This window comes from Ambystoma mexicanum, chromosome 1p (assembly GCF_040938575.1).
Source record: "Ambystoma mexicanum isolate Mex_15411 chromosome 1p, UKY_AmexF1_1, whole genome shotgun sequence".
Classification (NCBI taxonomy): Eukaryota; Metazoa; Chordata; class Amphibia; order Caudata; family Ambystomatidae; genus Ambystoma; species Ambystoma mexicanum.
In genome coordinates this window covers 1,161,909,204-1,161,924,505 of record NC_090921.1, presented here as the reverse complement: position 1 = coordinate 1,161,924,505, position 15,302 = coordinate 1,161,909,204, and the positions used below count along the sequence as shown (strand labels likewise).

General features: G+C 45.0%; 1 protein-coding gene across 3 annotated transcripts in view; it reads right to left on the bottom strand.

Moving 5' to 3' along the window:
• Positions 1-15,302, bottom strand: part of HAUS5 (HAUS augmin like complex subunit 5) — a 740,017-nt gene that overhangs the window by 476,497 nt on the left and 248,218 nt on the right. The gene's annotated exons all lie outside the window — the stretch shown is intronic.

Below are 15,302 nucleotides of genomic sequence, written 5' to 3'. Positions count from 1 at the left end.
GCAAAATCTATTCCGTCAGCCTTAGACATTTCCATAATGGCAATGCAGCCGATATGGGGTAGTCTGCTGAGCAACCAAGCAGTTTTATGAGGCTCTCCTACTTCTTGTACCTCACAAGCATACTGAAAAGCAGTCAGCCAATCAATTACATCATTTTTCTCATCACATGTATTCAACAGATCCTTTGGAAATCATGGATGAGAAGAGGATCCAGAACCTCCTGGAGGAGCCTTGTGACCCTTGTAGTCTGGCCAACTCCAACTGGTGTTTTCAGTCTTTTTTTCTCTATCCCATCAAACTCACGCTTAGCCATGTTAAACTATAACTCCTTTTCCAAGTCTAAGCTTTTCCTTCTTCAACACATACAAGGCATCAGTTTCTGAGGTTGACATAGAAACATGAGCAGTCCCCTGCATTTACAATAGTGGTAGTAACTACAAGCCCATTGCTACTAATGGGACCTGCCTGCCCCAGCATCCACTGCATCACTACTAACTGTAATCTATTTCCTCAGGTACCGTTAAAGGGTATGCCTGAAATAGGTTCTCTAGTTTACCAATGGAGCGTAATTCCCCTCTTAGATATTCCACAACTAAGGAGCAATCTTTATGAGAACAGCCCAACCTCAGATATTGTTAGAGAATTAAAGTTTCTAATCTAATAATAGATTCATAAATACATCCATTGTAAGGGCGCCCCTATTATTGTGATACTTTCATGTTCTACCAGTCATTCAACATTCTATTTTTTCCATGTATACGCAACAATGTACATTAAATTCCAATAGTTCAACTATTAAGCATGTGTTATTTAGTTTTTATTATTATTTCACTAATAACTTTGTTCTACTTTACAAAAAGTCTGTGTAGATATGGTATCTTATGTTCACGTTGCTGGTGCCGACGTGTGTTTCGATCCGTTAGGCTCTTCTTCATGGCTACATCAATTCATAAAATGAGTACATTACCATCTATGTTATCAAACATAAATCAACCTAAGTGAATAAACCAACTGCATAACTTAAAAATGATTGTGATACATAAATCAACTAAGTCCATTATTAAATATTTTCCTTGTATACTAATTTAAACAGTTGTACCCAGTGTATGGTTTCATCTTCAAGAAGAATTTTGGTTCCAATTTTATTAGACTTCTTGGTTAAAGTGTTCTATTAGTTTCTGTATCATTTTAAAAAAGTAATCAGTAAAATATATTTGTGTGGTTTAGTCATTTTTTCATTAAAAAAAAAAAAACGTTATTTTAATGACTTGGCATCATGTACAATGTTAGAACATCAACAGTTTTGTTGTGCCGCATACTCTTCAGATACAGTTAAGCCAATCGCCATTCCCTCTCCTTTTGTCGACCTGCAACATGGCCTCATCAATTGGGACCATTCTAGCAAACGCCCCTCGGCCCCCTATATTGCACACACTCTGGTCAGCCTTATTACCAGTGTCCTCTTAAATATCACTTTCAGGTACATGTTCATTCAATAGATAGTTTCTGAAGTCGCCCAATATGTCCTTAGGCCTAGAAGAGGCCGGCATCATGCCCAAATACATGTCCTCATCGTTATTGGCCCATGTAATCTCCGCATCCAGCTGTCCATTGAGGAGAAGGGGGAGGAGGAGGATGTCCAATGTTGCAGAATACATCTTTGTAAGCAGGCATCCCAAATTAATAAATCGCCTCTTTATTTGAGACTTCTACTTACGCAGCCCAAATAGACAGCCCCCAGGGTCAGGCTCCACTCGTTATTATTGATAACTTCACACATATGGTGGCCCAGAATTCGCGTAGCTCTGTGCATTGCCAGATCATATGCATATAATCTGCTTTCTCACAGTCACATCTAGCACTATTATTTGAAGTTAAACTTGTTTTATCAGCCTAAACATTTGTCCCCATACTTCCTCAGACATGTCCCTTCGCAGGTCCACTCCCCATTTCCTTTGAACCCTGGTTGCCTCGCTGCTCGAGTATTCTTGAAGCAATGTGTAGAATGGTGTAACTACCCTGCAAGACCCAATGAATTTGGATATGTATGAGGCACAATGGTGCTCAGGGGTGCCATGGGAAGGAGGGCCATTTGCCCTTAAATGATGCCCATAATCTATAGTATTGTAAGATCTCAGTGGCACTTCACATATGTCTGCGATGAAGGTTGTGTAGCAGGATAAATACCCCTTCAGGCAACAGGTCTTCCATGACGGCGGACTTTAATGCACCCCAATGTCTCTGAATCGCCCTATCCTGAACTGGGAGTCTATTCGGGAATCCAATCTGAATATGGGCATTTCCTTATAGTAGGGTGCATCTGAGACTGTTCTTTAAAAATATTTTGTCACGCAGGTAGCATGATATGCGGCAGATCGAACTGGCAGTCATCCATATATGCCTTATTCATGATCAGTGTCGTAAGGTCTGCCTCGCCTGCCGCTAGTGTTTCTAGTTAGTTTCACATGCGGGGGTGCATGCGAGCATCAAACCAATAAGAGGCAAACTGCACCTGGGCAGCTAAGAAGTACAGCTCCAAGTCTGGAGCAGCCATGCTCTCCTTTTTGCATGACCTAGTAAGCACCTCCCATTTTTTCCATACTGCACCCGCATGCCAGAGGAATTGGGCCTGTTTTTTGTGCAGTCCCCCAAAGAACCCCTTGCTCGACCAGCTTGGGACGTTAGTAAAGATATCCAAAAATGTGGGTAGAACTATCATTTTAATTAGAGCGAGCTGCCCTGCCAGCGATAATGGGATATGTTTGCCTTTTTCCAACTTCGGTACCAATTGAGCCATATGGACCCCATAGTTACATGTATAGAGGGACACGCTGGATATCAATATGTGCATCTCAAGACATCTGATCCCATCTGGGGACCACATTAAAGTGTAACTGTTTATTGGTTCAGCTATGCCCTACCATGGACCCTGAATACTTCCCAAACCAGGTTACATCCTGCATTACCAAGTCAAAGTTGTCCGCCAAGTTCTTCACAAATACTAAAACGTCATTGGAGTACAGAGACACGTTCTCGGGTTTGGGTGCTATTCACATGCCCCTTCCAGAATGCTGGTCCCTGAGCAAGTGTGATAGCGGTGCCATCGCAATTTCGAAGAGGAGAGGTGAACGTTGGCATTGATGCCTAGTGCCGCTACCCAAGGTCAATGGCTCGGATACTTGCCCATTTATCTGCAGTATAGCCATATGTTTCCGGATATAATAATGGCACACATTTCACAAAGCTAGGACTGAACCCACCCCGCCAAAGCACTTCAAACAGAAATTGACACAACACCATGTCTTTTTGAGCATCCAAAGAGATAGCCACCGCTCTTGCATCCAGCTTCTGAGACATTATACTAAATAACCTATGCACATTTAGCACACTGTAGATCTCCCTGGGATAAATCCTGCCTTGTCAGGTTGTATTATACTACTCATTAACGGGAGGAGTCTGTTCGCCAGTATTCGTGATATATATTAGAGTCCGTATTCATGAGTGTGTTAAGTAGTGAGCCAGAGACAATAAGGTGTTTAACAAAAGGTTTATTACACAGCTCACCAGTGTTCACGTTGTTCGTAAGGCAAAACCAAGGATTACGGGACTTCCTCCCTTCAATTAAATGCATCTTACAGTTCGTAGCGTGATCGAGCGTTTTATTCACACGCCCGTCTATTTAAGTAATGTCCAGAACTTCCTCCAGTCCTTTCCCCAGGCTTGCGGCTGCATGCTCCCCGAGATTCAGCCCGCTTGCCTGCCCGGCATCAGAAATCGAAGAAACAAAACAAACAAAAACCTCCCAGTGTCAGTTCTCACACTAATTAAGGCTCCTTTCCCGTCAGGTGCTTTCCTCCACTGCGCAGCCGACTTTGACTGCAGGTCCAGTAGGGCGTTCTCCAGTGTTTCTTTCCCTCTTCCCTATTACACACACCGGTACTCGGGACTGGCCTCGCTCCACTCCGGGGCCGCGCTGTCAGCCTCCTTCCACTCCTGCAAAACAAGACCCCCTCTGTGGTTTGGTGATGTTTTTAACCAGTGTGCCCCTCCTCCCCGGTAATTAACGCCAGGTGCTCCCAGCAACGGTTTCCACACACCGGATGCTAATTTCCCTCCTCCCTGCTTAGCCCTCAATGTGTTGGCCTTGGTTTTAGTCACTGACTGTGGGGGTCTGCCTGAATATGTAAGCGTGTTTTCCCGTCTCCCTTGCTTATTTTCCTTTCGCATATTCTGGCTTTTATAACGATTCCGTATGTGGTGGGGCATTCTGGGATATGTAGTCCGTATGTGTTTTATTTCACTTGATTCACTCAAGGGTAACATTATTTGGTCCGTTGGTTTACACCCCTCCATGCTGTTCTGTTCCGTACCCTTCCTTTGCCAAGATTCTAGGGTGGCTGCCACTACTTCACCATCACAGAGTGACAGTGGTCTATTGGAGCCACATTTAGAGGCCGGTTTGCCAGTATTTAGAACCATAATTGTTGCTTCTCGTAACGTTGTTGGGAGAAATCCGGTCTTAAGCGATCCAGCCTATGCTTGAAACAAATGCAGTGCTAGTGTTGTGTTAAATGTTTTATAAAATGTGTGTCCAAGCCTGTCCAGCCCTAGGGACTTACCCTTAGGCAGATCTTGGCCTGGCAGACCTTTTCAGTGAGAGCGGCTGTTCAAGCCGATCCCTGTTCTCCGCTGTTCAAGCCGATCCCTGTTCTCCGCCGAGAGTTCTGTTAAGGGCAGGCCTTCAGAAAAAGCATTAATGTGCACTTACAAGCAGTCAGCCTGAACAGTATAGAGATGTGCATTGAATGCTCTGAAGGTTTCCACTATATCATCATCTGCAAAGCAGGTTACCCTTGCATCATTACAGTCAGACGCAATGCACCCTCCCCCCGCTTCCTGCTTTGGCAAGCAGGCTAAGCTCCTGCCCGGTCTATCTCCCTCGCCATACTTCCAGGCTGTTTGCAGTCCGAAGAAACATTTTTTTTTTTAATTAGTTTTATATGGTTTACAAAGAAAACCTTTAAAACAGATAACAAGATACACTACTTCCCACTTCTTTCACCAAACATATGTTGTTAGACGATTTGTCAATCGTCCCCTCTTACTGTCGGAATCGGCTCTTTTAGACGGGTTTTCAATTCCTTCAACAATTGAACTAAGCCAAACATAATTTTTAGGTCAGCACCTTCAAACATAACTTTCCACCAATCATCAGCCGTATAGGTACTTCGTGCCTCAAAGAGCGGTCCGAATAACTTTGTTCGCAAAGAGCGAAATTCTGGGCAGAACAACATCAAGTGTTTTAGTGTCTCTATCGAATGATTACAAAAGCGACAGATTAAATCGACAGGTTCCTTACGTAGCCAAGTACCTGTACGGTCTTTTGTCATGAACAGATTAAGTCGAAAGTGCAGATATAGTAATCTTGAGTTCTGATCAGGAAATTGCGTCAGATACGGTTGTAGTTTGTCTAGCTCTCTTGCTTCTGATGGTACTTCTCTTAAGAGACGAGAGCTAGATCTGTCGATACAGGTTTGATGCCAGTCCGCACTCCATAGTTTACGTTTGGCCTTGTCAGGATTTTCAAGTAAAGTAGTAATGTCAATGTCATTTGCGTCCAAAATTTCAGAACATTGCCGATTCCATTTAGCAAGCATTGTGTATTCGGGCTCTGAGTCCGGCTTATGTATTATTTTGAATGGAGGGGCTGCATTGGAGAGCTGTGACTTCCTGTATAAAGTTAAAGCATTCCAACAAACTCTCGCTTGTATGGAAGTCAGTCCCAGTTCAAATCTTATGTTGCTAGTCGGACATCCTTTAGAGATGTGTAACGCTCTGGTCCAAAAGTTGTTTTCAAGTGTGTTCCATAACTCGTGTGAGCAGCCGAACATATTTTCAGCACCATAGATCAGGGTCGGTATTGCTTTTTGTCTGTAAAAATTGATCACAGGTTTTATAGAAAATTTCCCGAATTTTTTGTTTATGATCGCGGCCTGGCAAGCCAGTTGTTGACATTTCCTTTTGGGGCCTCAACCCAAGGATTGTCATTTATGTGTGCACTTTTAATGGATCCCAAGTATTTTATGTGAGTAGAGATCCGGAGCGGTATTTTTTCCAGGTACCACACATATTGGGTTGATCTCTTTTTATAGGCTGACAAGTTGCGCAGTATCAAGATTTCGCATTTCTTCTTATTTAAACAAAGCTTGTTTTCCATTACATATCTTTCTAAGGCATCTAGTTTTCGTTGTAAGCCGACCGGTGTGACATCCAAGAGTAATAGGTCATCAGCGTACAACAAGTAACCCAACTGCGAGCCATGAATTTTAGGTGGAAATGCTGTTGCCTCGTTTAATGCGTCCCCTATGTCGGAGATAAAGAGGTTGAACACAATTGCAGCCAAGGGGCATCCTTGTTTCACTCCTTTATAAGTTGGGATCAAAGGAGATACGGATCCTCCTTGGTCGAGTCTGACTTGCACAGTGGTATTAGAATGGAGCTCTTTTATTGCGTCTATAAGATCCACTGGACACTTCCAAGCTTTGAGTTTCTCCCACAGAATGTGGCCGTCAACACTATCGAAAGCGTGTGAAAAGTCAATAGATGCGACATAGATGGCAGTGTTAGTTCGTATTGACTCCATTTTTAAGAGATTCAGCAGAAGGGTGTTAAAACCGCAACCTACGCCTTTAACAAAACCCGCTTGTCGTGGGTCATTACGATGATTTTTAAGTGCCCACGATTTTAAGGTTTGTTGTAATTGAGTTGCATAGATTTTTCCTATTACATCTAACAAGGCGATAGGTCGATAGTCTCTCGGGTCCAGTCTGTTCCCCTTTTTGAAAATCGGCACAATTATGGCATTTTTCCAAGATCTTGGGGTAGCTCGTTTTGTTTTTATTCTTTCGAAGAGGAGTAAACAGAGCTTTGCCCATTCTTTCGGGTTTTGTTTCATTGTGTAGTTCGTGAGGCCATCCGGCCCTGGAGCTCTTGATGCGTCGGAGTTCTTAATTGAATTTGTAATGTCGTTTATGTCGAACTCCAGTGTCCACGGGAGTTTATGCTCGGTTGTACTTTTGTTTTCCACTTCAAATGTGTTAAACAGGTTCGTATAATATTTTACCCAAGTTTCTTGGCAAATTGGAGATACTTGTAATGCTATTTGTGGGGCGGCAAGATTATTTATTACACGCCAAAATTCAGCTGAGTTTTTATTTTTGAGATTGCGCATCATCTCTTCGGAGTCGTTCTGCAAGATTGTAGCATAGTGATTATTTCTCCAGTTTCTGTATTTTTGCGTTATACGTTTTTTAGCTGCGTCGTATAATTCTTTGTTACTTCTAGGTATCATCCTTATTTCTTTACGTAGAGTTCGTTTTTGTGCAATACTTGTAGATCAAACTTATGTTTATGCTGTGTTTTTTGTTGTTTAAGGCCTTGTTTGCATTCCACAAATTGAATCAACAGGTGTTGATATTCAATCTCACCTGGAGTGTCCTCCAAAGCAGATGTTACCGAGTTTATATCTTTGGTTTGAAAGTTGAGACGAATTCTTCCGGATCGGTACGTGGTGTTGTGGAGCCATAATTGTTGGGATGTCTGGCTATAGGCATTGAACGACATCTTTAGCATGTCGTGATCACTATGTTTCATTTTAGTGATCTCGAGCCGATGTACTTTGGCTGCAAGGTCTTCAGACACGAAGAGATAGTCTATAGTTGAAGATTGATGTTCACGTCTCCATGTGGGCTGTGCCGGGATATCACCCGGTGTATTCCCATTCAAAAGTGTAAGGTTTCTCAAATTCATTTCGTTCATCCAGAGCCGTCCCGTTTTTTCATTGACCTTGTGATTCAAGGAGTTTATTTTTGACGCAGTATTCAAATTCAAGCAGTCTATGTTAAGATCACCGCAAAGAAGAATCAATGGTCTGCTTGAGTTTTCCATTAGGTTGTCCAATATAGCGGTCACCTGGTCTATAAACTTAACAGCGTCAGTTGTAGTATGATTCCAATAGAGATTAATTATGTACATGGACTCTGATTTGTCAAGGGAGGTAAAACTCACTTTAGCAATTTGTATATATGATGAGACATTTTCTGTCTCGATAATTCTAAATCCGCGATCTTTTTTGACCGCTATCAAAAGGCCAGACGTCGGCCTACCTTTGGGTGGTTAAATCGCTGGATTTACCACTATCTCAAAGGCAGGTGACAACGGGCAGATTGTCAGCCAAGTTTCTTGTAGACAAATCAGATCTAAGTTGTTCATCCAAGGGGAGTTGAATAGGTGAACAAAACCCCGTGTGTTCCACGATCCAAAATTAAGGCACTGAGGTGAACTCCGATTTGAGCATTAATCATGGTTTTTATTGTTTAGGTTTGCAGCTAACCATGCCCAATTTCCATTTTCTGTGTCATTCTTTTGAGTTGGCCCAATGTTTTTGTTCAGACCTTCAACAGTTATTTGGATTTAGTCATTTAAGTGGAACTGAGTTGTTTCTGTGTCTTTTGGTTTGGTCTCGGTTCGAGTTGATATCCTGGATTTCGTGTCTTTATATTCTTTGTATTTTGTACTCAAAGTTATTCTTTTCTTTAGATTTTCCTGGCTTTTATCATATGTATTGTTTGAAAAAGGCTCAGGAATTTTGTCAACTAGGCTCTGTGGATATAAGTCGAACCCTAGGGACAAAAGTGCAGGTACCCCGTCCAGCAGTATCTTGCGAATAATTTTAGAAGCAAGGTGCAGAGTCACCATATCGTTTCTTTCTTCACAATGAAACTCCACTATTTTCACATCATCGGAATTGAGTGTTCGCAGACTCGGTATCAAATAAAATAGTTTGGATAGATATTGTCGATTTAGGATCAAGTTATCACAGGAGTCAAGTCTTTCCAGAATTAGTTTTTCAAAAGAGGATTCCTTTTTTATTATTTTTAGTTTAGACATCGTGTTTTTAGAACTTGGTTTAGTTTCATCTTTCAGCTGTTTGTACACAAATTGGCGTTGATGGTTCGAGCGTCCTGAGATAGTCGAACCACTTTTTCCAGTTTCTGTGGGTTTGTCGGAGACCTCCACATGACTGCTATCACAGTCAAGGTCCTTCAGACTCTTCGACACCAGCTTGAGCCGCCTTTCAGCCAGTGTTTCGAAAGGTGAGTCTGGTTTACCGTTCGCTTCGGGAATCGTGGGAGCAACCTTTATGGACATGTGAGAGTCCATTGGTTGGCATGTTACAGGTTCGAGATCCTTGGAGCTTGTGGCCGCCAGTTTGAGTCGTCTCTCAGCCATTGTTTCAAATGGTGTATCAGGATTGTTATTCAGTTCAGAGATCGTGTCAACAGCACTGACGATAGTGCATGTGCGTCGTGTCTTTGATGATTTTTGAGTACCAAGTAAGACGTCGGACTGAGCCTTCTCAATGTTACAGCTTGAATAAGAGGCTTCCACTCCTACATGTTGTGAAGGTAAGCTCTCGTTTGCAAGATCTAGAAGCTCGTCTACTTGATTTACTTCATCATCGTCATATATAGATAGATTTACCAAATCCAGGTCATCTGAAGTACTTTCGGGAGAACAGGTTTTGACATTATTGTTTCCAATTCTTTGGAGGGTTTTTGAGTTAGCAAGGTCGGAGGAATTGCATCTCGTACCAGCGACTGTTAGGTTCACTGTTTTCAGGTTTCGCAGAAATTTTCTGGAACCATTTCCACGTCTCATTTTATTGGACGGTAAATTTTTAGATTTTTTTACGCAGTTGGCAGACTTCCCAACAGAGAGTGTAGATTCCGGCTTTGACAGCCGTTTGGTTTTTTTAAAGATGTCGTATACCTCCACACTAGCAGAGGTCGGCACAGCACTCAGTCTTGTCGGTGTTATATCATCATTTGCACCTTTTTGTTTTGGGACAGGTTTACTTCCTGAAGATGATGCCGGTTGAGGGTCAGCAATTGCAGGATTGCATGGCTGGCTGCTAATTTCAACCATCTCATCAAATGTGGCTAACATTTGCAAGGAAGAGTCTTTATCGCACACGTTAGACACAGGGAGAACGCACTCCTTCTGTGAGTGTGGACCACCAGTCTTGTCTGCGTTCTTATCCAACTGAGTCGTTATATTTTGTTTTTGGGTGGCCGAAATATAGCTCATCGAATTTCGATTTACTTGCTGTGTTGTGACTGTTACATCAAGCGCACTGTCTGTGTCTCTATGAGCCTTGACTGAGTCAGTTGTTTCCAAGTTTGTGTTACACACCGACTTCCCAGGGTGCTCTTTGAAAAGTTTTAAGGCTTCCCATGCTACTTCTGCCAGCAATTTATCTTCATTATTGTTTGCAGTAAAGCTACAGACAGAGTTTAGAATACAGTCAATTTTGTCATTTGTAGTGGTTAGGTTAGTTTGATATTTCGTTTTTCCTTTCTAGTTCAATTATTTTTGTGTTGAGAAGCGCAGTTAAGGTTGCAAGATCTTTTATGTTTTCATTCATCTGCTCGTAGAGTTTCAAAAAAGGCGCAATAGAAATTCCCATAGATGCTATGATAACAGCCTGTAGGTCTTTAGAGACAGGTGCATTTCGAGGGACCTCTTGTTTATTGGGCATACGCACTTGTTTTGAGGAGTTTGAGCGTCTGCAAGATCTGATTTTAGGGTAAGGACACTCCATGATCGAGGAGTCAGACAAAGAAGTTTCTGAGACAGAAGTATTTTGTAAGTGTTGGTGTCTAGCGGTTTTAAAACATTCAACGTATTCAGCTGAGGAAGATTCGTGACTCGTTTGATCCATGTGGAATTCTGAAGTGGAGGTAACTTGATTTTTTTACCTGAGAGCAACGCAGCGGTGATAAACTGTCTGTGTTAGTCCAACTGCGTTTAGCTCCAACGGTTCCTCTACGTGTGACACTTGGAGAGCCGCTTTGTGTCGCTTCATGCATCACTTGTTCTAACCGTTCGTTTTTGAACGTCCTATGACCTTGATTCACTATTTCAACATGTCGGTTTTGTTGGAGTTTAGTCATCAATGTTAAGTCGGTAATTAGCTTGTTAGCGATGTCTAATGAAGGTCTACGGTTCCCAGGTCCCTGTGTTGTAACTACCTCAGTGCGAGCTTCCGAGTTAGGTACTGAAGAGAGCGTTAGTACCTTTCTGCTCAGATCGTGTCTTTGAGGAATTTCGGCACAAGAGGTGTTTGATGTATTTGTTGTTGGTGTGACCGGTACATCATTGCCAAGAAAGCCGTCGTGGTTAAGTAAAGCTACAGCATCAGTGGGCATACAACAAGAAGGTAGTGGGTTCGTGATGACACAGTCCCCTCCATCACTATCGACCATGGTCTCGGGGTTGATGTATGTTACATACGATTTGCTATTGCGGTCTAGTTCCCTGAGGTTCGTTACACTATTCTCCCCAGTGTTACAGTCCACAGAACACAGTGTATTCAGACGACTTTCGTCTATACCGCTGTGTTTTTGACTGTGAACATCGACCGGCGTTGACACAAGTGTTTCTTCCGTAAGATCAAGCTTTGGGTTTGCCATTGAGCCGTGGTTAACGTGACAGGCATTGTTCGCCAAGCTATCTAAACCCACTGACCCTGAGGTAGGGTCAGTGCTGTTAGTTAAGTTGTATGGTGGACACTGTTCAAAGGCCATATGTATTGGGGCATCATAAGCGGGTTTAACGTTTATTTCAGCATTGTTAGCATTAACCTCGACCATAGGGCGGATGGCGTCGCCTGTCTCAGCGATGACTTGTGTGCTTAGAGTACTTACAGTTGTTAAGTTCCGCTCCCCACAGAGAGCTACAGCCGTCTTGTCGGAGCCAGGGTGTGCGTCCATTGAAGTCCATTTCTTGGTTTGTGCGTGTGTCTTAGCGAGGTGCATCAGAGTCGGTGTTACTGGGATAGATTGTATCAGGGACTCGCCGTACATCAAGGCAGCAGCAGGCGTGATGTTTAATTCGAGCAATCCGACAGAGTCTCCAGCCGCAGAACCACGCAGAACAGCAAAACAGCACAGTACTCGCCCTTTCGCCGAGGGCTTACGCCGCAAGGGCGTGGAGGCGGCTCTTTTAAAGTCAGCTGATCCTGCTGCTGACTTAAAGGCACACGCACCTCCAAAAAGGTGTTTTCCCACGTCGACACTCCACAGCGAAAGCGGGGCACAGGAAAGTATTCCACAATAACTTCCACAGCAAAACAGCACAGTACTCGCCCTTTCGCCCTTTTGGTTTCCCTGGCTGCCGCGTCCCCAAACCTATCTATGGCACTTTGTTGCAGATCCCCTTCAGTCGTGTATACATTTTCTAACAGTTTTAATTTCATCTCCTAGCTAACAATTTCTCACTGTATACATTTCAGTACCACCATCTCAGATGACAAAGCCACTCCCCTAATGTAAACCTTAAAGGCCTGCCAAAGAGGACCTACCAAAGCAACAGACCCTGTGTTGAGTGAGAAATACGGTTGAATATGCTCCTGAAGTGTTGCCTCAAACACAATACATTATAGAGCTGTGGGTTTAAATCTCCAAGCCATTTGTGGGGCCGCTCCACCCGACCTCCATGTGCAGTACCACTGAAGAATGGTCAGAATAGGTTTGCGATAGTATGTCAACACTTCGGTTGTAGCACATCATGGTGCGAGAGACAGGTCAATTCGGGATACCATGTCATGAACTGTGGAATAATCCGTACTCCCACTGGGTAGGATGTAGAAACCTCCAAGCTATTACTAGGTCCTCTGTGGCCATACACTGTTGAATAGAAAGTGCCGCTCTAGATAAGGAACAAGTTACTTAACTGTAACTGTTGTTCTCCAGCATGGGTCTGGCATGGATTCACATGCTCATGAATATTCCCCGTCAGGCCTGGAATCCTCTGTAAAGAAAAAATCAGTTTAGTTTCTGAACTGTCTTTCTCCTAGTAACCAATCACTGGTCTCTGGGTCATACTGCCCCAGCCAATGACTGCCCTCTACCTAAGCCCCTCCTCTGGAAGCCATCTTCAGATTTGGTAGCACGTAAAGTGGCAGTAGGACTAAGAAGAGCCGCAGAGAGGTAGGAGGGAGGGTTCGCATGTGAATCCATGCCAGACCCATGCTGGAGACCAACAGTTACAGGTAAGTAACGTGTTCCTTCTCCAGCATGGGGTCTGGCATGGATTCACATGCTCATGAATGCAAGAATACATAGCAGTACACACATGCACAACCATGGGAGGTGGCAAGGCTCAACATAAAGCATAGCAACAACTCAACATCAAGCATCTCTTACCTCCTCACCAGGCCCACCTTCAGGCGAACAGGTTGCGCAGCACTGCTTCGCCGACCCTGGACTCCTCCCTGGAATCCCGCTCGACGCAGTAGACTCTCGTGAAGGTGTGCGTCGACTCCAAGTAGCAGTCCTGCAGATGTCCAGCAGGGGCACACCAGACAGGAACGCCGTGGTAGCAGCGATCCCTCTGGTTGAATGGGCTCTCGGACGGCCGGGCAACGATCAGTTTGCCAACCGGTGATAGCGCATGATGCAGCCGGAGAGCCATCTGGAAATGGAAGCCTACGAGAGAGCCTTCCCTTGGTTGACAGGTCCAAAGTTCACAAACAGCTGTGATGTCTTCCGAAGACCCTTTGTGCGGTCCACGTAGAACTTCAGCGCTCTAGCCACATCCAGCGAGTGCAAAGTCCTCTCAGCCCTTGACAAAGGTGACAGGAAGAAAACCGGTAACACCAAGGGCTCGTTGAGTTGGAAGTCTGACCGCACATTGGGCATGAAGGAGGGGTGCGTCCTCAGCACTACCCTCGCCTCGTGGAATATCAGGTATGGAGGTTTACAGGAGAGGGCCTGAATCTCTCCCACTCGTCGTGCGGAGGTGATGGCCACAAGAAACGCTGTCGTCCACGACAGGAACTTCAACGGTGCCGAATGCAGAGGCTCCAATGGTGGCACCATGAGCCTGGTCAGCACCACATTGAGCTCCCACGCCGGGGCCGGGGCCGGAGCCTTCACCGGCAGGAACGATTGGAACAGTCCCTTCATGAATTCCTTCACCAGGCGATGGGACCACAGAGATGATCGTCCCGGAGTTCTGGTGTAGCAGGAAATAGACACCAGAAATATCCACCAGATGGATCTTGACGGAGGCATGTGTCAGCCCCGCCTTGGCCAGCGATAGCAAGTACGAAGGCACTTGGGGGGGCCGTAATCCGCAGAGGGTTAATCTTCTGTGCACGGCACCAGACAGAGAACCTCTTCCATTTGTGTCCATAGCACTTGAGAGTCGAGGACGCCCTGGCCTTTGCAAGTACCTCCTTGCAGTCCACCGGGATATCGTACCCTTCAAACTCTAGTGCTGCAGGAGTCAGGCCTGCAAGTTCAACGATCCTGGGTTGTGATGGAGGATGGCGCCTCCTTCCCTGGTGAGAAGATCCGCGTCCATCGGAAGTTTGACCGGAGGGGACGCTGACATGTCCAGAAGGTCCGGGAACCAGATCTACCTCGGCCACGCCAGTGCGACGGGGATCATCCTGCACCGGGACCGTCTGAGTTGACTGATGAGTCATGGCAGCAATGGCAACGGGGGGAACGTATACAGGAACTGCCCTGATTCTTGGACCCTGATGCTCTTTTAGTCATCTTTGTAGATGTTATGGGGCACTAGGGATGCGTAGTATGTTTCGGGAGGACAGGCACCCTCCACTAGTTCGAGGCCCATATATCTATGGACCCCAGGCTTCTCGCCTGTGAGTGATAGTGGCAGATCCTCCATGCCAGTATGTGGCACAAGAATAGCATAGGGGGAGCAAGAAGGGGTTCACAACTGTGTCACGAGCAGCAGCCGCTTGCCATGCTTCACTACTCTCACTCTCCGTCTCTGCCCGGGCCATCGCCCAGGTCATGTCTCAGGGCGCTCCTGCCAAGTCCCCAGTCATCAGCAACAGAGCAGCCAGGCCCCCCCGAGAGGATCTGCGGCTCCATTTCCCTGAGGGGGCCCGCCAAGCTCGCCGGCTCCACAATTAGCCTAGAGGACACCGCTGGCCCAGCGCAGCCTAATACACGATGCAGCCTGGGTGACTGCTGATGAACCACCAGGTTCTGGGGGTAGCTCTCCTACCACCAGTGTCCCCTGCCACTCTATCAAAGCATGGCGCCGGTTACGTGTTGCAGAGCTCAAGCAGGACGTGACATCATGGTCGCCGCACAACAGCGAACAGTGTTTTATTAATTTTCTAATCTTGAAATTGAATTAACATCCAAAATAAAACTAATAAATATATTCAATTTGCCTTACGTTGCTTGAACACTAATGTA